This window comes from Marmota marmota, unplaced genomic scaffold, assembly GCF_001458135.2.
Source record: "Marmota marmota marmota unplaced genomic scaffold, marMar, whole genome shotgun sequence".
In the NCBI taxonomy this organism is placed as follows: domain Eukaryota; kingdom Metazoa; phylum Chordata; class Mammalia; order Rodentia; family Sciuridae; genus Marmota; species Marmota marmota.
In genome coordinates this window covers 33,066,687-33,073,103 of record NW_026000174.1, presented here as the reverse complement: position 1 = coordinate 33,073,103, position 6,417 = coordinate 33,066,687, and the positions used below count along the sequence as shown (strand labels likewise).

General features: G+C 43.9%; 1 protein-coding gene across 2 annotated transcripts in view; it reads right to left on the bottom strand.

The window, feature by feature from the left end:
- The window catches only part of Nell1 (neural EGFL like 1), an 801,023-nt gene that overhangs the window by 792,851 nt on the left and 1,755 nt on the right, over window positions 1–6,417 (bottom strand). The window lies entirely within an intron of this gene.

Here is a 6,417-nt window from a genome sequence, read left to right as displayed (position 1 = left end):
AAAAAAAAGGGGGGGGGGGGGTAGAGAGACTGACCAAAAAGGAGGATCCTTGGAATAATAGATGTATATTTTTACCCAAGGGGATTTCTGGAAGTTAGATACCCTGACATCTCTTGTTGGAGAATCTAAGTGCAAAGAAACATGGCCCCAAATCTCTTCCTCCCTTGTCTGAGAAAGGCGAATCCCCAAGGTTGTCTCTCCCAGGGAATGATTGTGAGGAATGATTCATTCATGATTGCAAAGTGATTTCCAATTATATATATTAATAAGGCTACAGATCACTCTAAGGGACTGTGTTTAAGCCATTCATAAAGGCTGTTTCTATCGACGCTTAGCATCTCAATAGTGCAATTCTGATTGCGCAGTTGGAAATGTTTTAATCAGCAACAGCTGTCAACTTTCCTCTGATGGTAATGCAGTCACCAAGGCAGGATTCGGAGAGCTTGCACCCAATTTGTCCCACAGAGGCTTAGTGAATATTCATCAGAACATCACGAGCCATCAGGACCTCCCTGTCCCCCCTCCCACACCCCTCTCAAGACCTACAGATTCGGGGAAGGAAAACTACCCTCTCCTTCCTCTTTTCATTTTAGGAAGCAGGAACTGCTACAGCTCTCCAGTCTTCTGTCATCAGAAGGTTGGTCCGAAATGACTTTGGAGCTGCAACTTGTCATTGCCAAGGCAGAAAATTGGTTAAATTGAAAGTGCAGGACATATAATGGCCTCTCCGTTTTTGTCAGGCTTCCCTGGGTCTACCGAACTGAAGGTGTAAGTTTTCTCCTTTGAAATGCAGCCAGTTATGGGATCAGTTTACCCAAAGACAACTCTTACTTGCACTGACTCTGCACTCATTCATTAACAATGTTTTCAAAGAGGCACTGCTAAGGGCTTACTATGTACTAAATATATTGCTAGGCACTGGATAGGTCGTCGTGAAGCTTGCGCTCCTGGTGGGGGAGGGAGACAATAAACAAACAGATTTTTTAAAATAATAATTTGAGGTGATAACAATGCCAAGAAAAAAAAATAAAGAGTAATGGGATAGAAAGCATCTTGTGCAGGGAGCCCTACTTTAGATGAGGAGGTCAGGGAAGGTTCTTTTGAGCTAAAACCCAAATGACAAGAAGTAGCAAGATTTGCCGGGAAGGTTTTTCACAGGTAGAGATCAGCAAATGCAAGCAAGGAACATACTTGGAGAGTTCAAGGAATGGAGAAGAATAGTGTGGCTGTGGCAGAATGTGCCAGGGGACAGTGGTAGAAAATAAGACCACAGGGTAGGCAAGGGCCAGATCACATTAGGTCCTGTCACCCACAACAAGGAGTTTGGATATTATTGTAATGCTAAGAGGATATCCTTGGAGGGTTTTAACGTTTATGTTTAAGGAAAATTGAAGTTTCTACCTGCCCACTCTTGCTCATCCTACACACAGTCTCAGTTCACAAGTGCCTACTCTGTGCAAAGCAGAACTGAGATGGATAGCTTTCTGTCATCCCAAGTTACAACACCGTGAGCCTGCGGTTGAGACCTGTGATGTTTTTCTCCAAGTGAGCTCAGATGCTAGCAGTTCTGTGATCACCTTGAAAAGACAGGAAAGGAACTAATATTTCAGTTTGATCTATAGTGTTCTACACCTATATGGCAGAAATTAAATCAAGAGTGATCTCAGAGGACCTGCAAGCTGGTCTTTCTCTGGCCAGGAATTTTGAAAATGGCCTGGGGAATGTGCCCTTAGCTGGACACAAAAGGAAGGAAGTATCCCTGTTGCTCCAGTGCCTTGCACCAGACCTGACATATTACAGGCTTTTAATTTAGGACCTGATTAATTATCTAATGCGTGGGTGCATGATCATTGCTTTGGGAGCAATGATCTCAGAGCAATATACTTATCTGGGGACAACATGATAATACGGGATGGCATACAGGTCAGAGAAACTTTCAAAAGAGACTATGGTTAACTGAATTATTGGCCTCCCCCTATCTACCCTCTGTGCTGTGTGACTTTGCAGTTTCTTCTAGTGAGAGTAAATCTCCCCATCCCTTGACTTCAAGCCCAGCCATTCAATCTGTCTTGGCCACTGGGATCTTGATGACATTACACAAGTAGAGGCTTAAATGTGCTTGCATGAAGGAACTACTTTCTTGTACTTCTAAATCTTTTTGTTTTTTTAATTTTTAGTTGTAGATGGACACAATACCTTTATTTTATTTATGTGGTGCTGAGGACGGAACCCAGTGCTCCACATATGCAAGGCAAGTGCTCTACCACTGAGCCATAACCCCAGCCCTGTACGTCTGAATCTTGATGAGAAGAACATGGCTCTGCAGCCACACAGGTCAAAGAGTATGGAGACTTGAGAAGCAGACCAACCCTCATATATGTGAACTAAAATAAATGCTTGTTGTTTTGGATGGCTTGCTAATAGCCAGTTTCTGTCCTATCTCTTCCCCCTACGAATTCTGTCCCCTTGGAAAAATCACTTCCCAGAGCCTTAGTTTCCTCATTTGTAAAAAGGAAAAAATAATACCTCCCCCAACAATACCTGAACACTCCAGCTCAGGCTGCCACCTAGTTGGTATATAGCTGAGGTTACTCCATCTGTCTTTCATACGACATAGTTTTCCAGACTTTCCCTGGTGCTCAACTCCACTAAAATAATGCAAAAGCTACATAAGGCCTTTCTCCAAGCTGATAAATGTTTTGCTCTTTTTGTGAAAACACCCCATAAAAACAGAACAAGAGAAAAGAAATCAATTAGGCGTCTGGATACAGTTTTCTTCTTTCCCTTTAATTGTTACCCTTCAGGATGGAAATGCCCAGTGCCAACAGCAGGATGTGTAAGGGATAGCACTTTGCTCACTGCCTAGGGAATCAGAAAACCTATTAATAAGGCAGCATTTACATGGCCTCTCCAGACCTTTTGGAGTGTGAGTGTTGGTTCCATTCAATTTTTTTTTATTTTAATGTTTCTGTTTCTTGTCCAAGCATGGAGTTCCTGCCCTTTCCTAGGGAAACCCTATTAAAATTTTCAACTTTTGACATAAAGTCTCTACAAATGGCTGAAGCTGGGAATTAGAATTAAGCAGGATAAAAAGCTCCTGGGGAAAAGATATTTTAAAAACCTGGAAGGCAGCATGTCAAAGCCACAGAGGCACTTGAGGCCTGGCGCTGGGATTCAGAAACTTCACCTTAGCCAGGACACCTGCTGCTGTTAGTCACTCCTTAGCCCTGCCCAAGGAGTGCTGGAGGCCAAAGCCCACTTAGTCCACCTTTGATGTCTAAGACCTAGGCTCCCAGGCAAATCCCCTGGGTCTGGCTCACTTCAAATCTAATCTGGCTCATTGCCCATGGTGGCAGCTGTCTCCCTGGTCCATGCAGAGTAAAATGATGCTGAAAAGATGCTCTAAGACCTCATTTACCAGCAGGATTTCACAACCACTTGATCGGTTCTTAATACCCCAAAAGCATTTTTCTCAAAGAATATGCTTTATGTTTGTTCCAAGTTGGCTGATATTTTACATGATCACTGAAAGCTGGGGGCACATAGTCACCGGTCCATTATTCAATTCATAATTAATGAACCACCTGGGAATTGCTTCAAAAAGAAAATCTCTCCTTTCCAGCAGGTGGCAGCAAAAGGCATTCAGTAGGCACCTAAAGGCATTGGTGTTTCAGGTATTTCCTTTACCCCCTACCCTGCAGACCAAAACAAACTGGAAATCAGTGGCAGAATAATCATTGAGCTCATATTATACTTCCAGGCCATTGGAGAAGATTCATGAACGTGGTGGGCTATTACTGCTATTACTGTAGGCTTCTAAATTTTCATTATTAATGATTACCCGGAAATCCCAGATTCTCACCCAGAAATAAGAACAAGAACTGGAGAACAGCGTCTTCTATCTTAACTAATTCGACTTTGCACCCTAAAACAAGTTCTCTGAACGAGAGCAGTGTAAGCAGCTTCCTTAGGACACCTATCATTAGATCTTTTCATATGTAACTGCTTCTGCACTGCAGTCTTGCTTTAATTAAAATGTGCCTGATATCATCTATTCATTTCCATTAAAAGGCGGTGATATCTGAGCAGCTCACTAAGTGAACCACATGTTTATTTCATCTAGGACTGTTAACAGCTCAGACAACAATTGTCTCACTTGACAAATAAACTTCCCAAGCAGCTGTTTGGATCCTGATAAACTCATCACCAGCCATCCTCTGCTACCTAAAGAAGAGGATGGATGTCTGATGTGGGAATGGGGATTTCTGGGCAAAATCAAAGAGATTGTCCCCAGAAAGCTACTCCCTTAAGCTACAAGAAATTCTAAGTGTATGAATTAAATCCCCCGCCCCCATCTCTGATTCTTCTGACAATTTTTGAAGGAGAAATAGGTGCCTTCTGGTGTGTAAGTAGTACCAAGTGGCACTGAAAACCCAAGCTCCCAGTCTTTAGCCACAACCAGTGGGTCAGATCCATCCATGTTCTTAGTCCTTGCACAAGCTTTTCCCTCTGCCAGGGATGCTTTCCCACTTTATCCCTTCAGAGTTTACAAGACACAACTCTCAAATGTCACCTTCCAAGTACAGCCTTCCCTGATACCACCACCTTTCCAGAATTAATTCACAAACTCCCTCCTCTGTATTTCCTTAATACAAACTTCTTTAACCCCACCTCCCACCATCCCATCAACTATAGAACACAAAATGCTTTCCATTTTCTATCTAGATTCTCAGCTAATCTGTAAGTTCTTGGTAATGAAGAACTAAGTCATTTTCCCTTAAGTTACTGGTCACCTAGCAAGAATGAAAAAATAAATGAATGAATGAATCTTCCTTCACAACCAAATATGCATAAGATTTAAAGGGAAATGGGATTGAGCAGGAGAATAAGACCATGTTTTTAAAGACTTCCTCCACAAGCAATGAACCCTGAAAACAGATAAACTTTTTGGCAACTTTTCAAAGGAGTGATGTGAACAAAGGATTTAGACAGATTCCACATGACTTGGTGATATGCACTTAAGAGTGTAAACTGACCCATGGGATGCCTCTCCCCCATCTAGTGTCTCCTTGTCTTCCACTCCTCTGTAAGATGCTCACCAGCCTCAGACTCCATAAGCCTGATGGGTAGCCCAAACTCTGCCCTAACCTCAACAGTCCTCATCTTTCTGGGACCTCGTCCCTTCCAGTGCATTCTTGGTTGTAAAAGGCTAACCCATCCCAACAACACCTGAATTCAAGAAGCAACTATTCTAGATTTAAAACAATCTTGACCTCTCCGCAGTCAGGGAAACTCTGATAAAGAAAAGCATGATGGTTCTTTTGTCCCTGGAGAAATCTCTCCTTGACGCTCTTCAATTAAGCAAAGGAAAGCAGCTTAGTCCTGGGGAGATGGGAAGGGCCAGCTCAAAGCTCCTAGACGCCCAACTCTTGTATCTCCATGGACTAACTACCATAGAGGGGGGCCTGGGGCTCAAGCAGAGGGAACTTTTGAGCCAACCAGGGGCCGGCACCCCTCAGCACTCTCCGGATGAAGTTGCTCCCTGTCCTGGGAAGGAGGCTATACTTCCTGAGAAGAGGCATGGGAATGGTAAAGGGGTGAAGATAAAGGCAGAGGAAATGACCACATGTTCGCTCTGGGGTTCAAAGACAGTGGGCAACGTGTAATGAGGATGGCTGGCTTAAAACTGAAAATCCCCAACACTCCCTAATCCGCAGGCCCTAATTTTACCAATTTCCAACCACCACCCCCAACTCTACTCCCACTCCTTGTCTCCCAGCATCTACTACTAGTTTCTTAAAGTAGAAGGCTACGTCCAGTCTCTGAACCCCAGGGGACTCGGGAACGCAAGGAAGCGGTGCGCTTAGAGTCCTTACAACTGCATCTCCGGTGGCAGAACGAAGTGGGGACTTGAGACAATTAGCCAGTTGCTCCCCACCCCACAACCTTCGATTATATCAAGGGAAAACTGATTTGAGAAAATCTCCTAGGATTGTCTCCACTGCTCCAATTTCAGGAATAATTGTTCGCCCAGCCCTTGGGGAGGGAGGCAGGTGGAGGACAATACTACTGGAGTCCCTCGGGGAAAGTCAGGAAAGGATAAAATGAGATCGCCAGATCCCGGGCTCCCCCGCAGCCCTTTCCCAAGACCTGAACTTCCACATCAAGAATTTTATTCCCATGTGGAAAACCAGGCCAACCTGGGTTGTTCTTTACACTGCTAAGTCTTAAGGTTGTGTGAGAGCCCACGGAAATTATACTGATCTTCAGAGTAAAAACCTGCCTCTACAATCCTTTCTTCAAAGTCTTTCAACCCACCTGGAGAGATCCAACAAGAACTCCTCTCTACTTCTCTCATGTCTCTAATCCGTCATTGAGGAGACATACCAGCTCTCTAAGTTGTTACCAGGTTTTCTC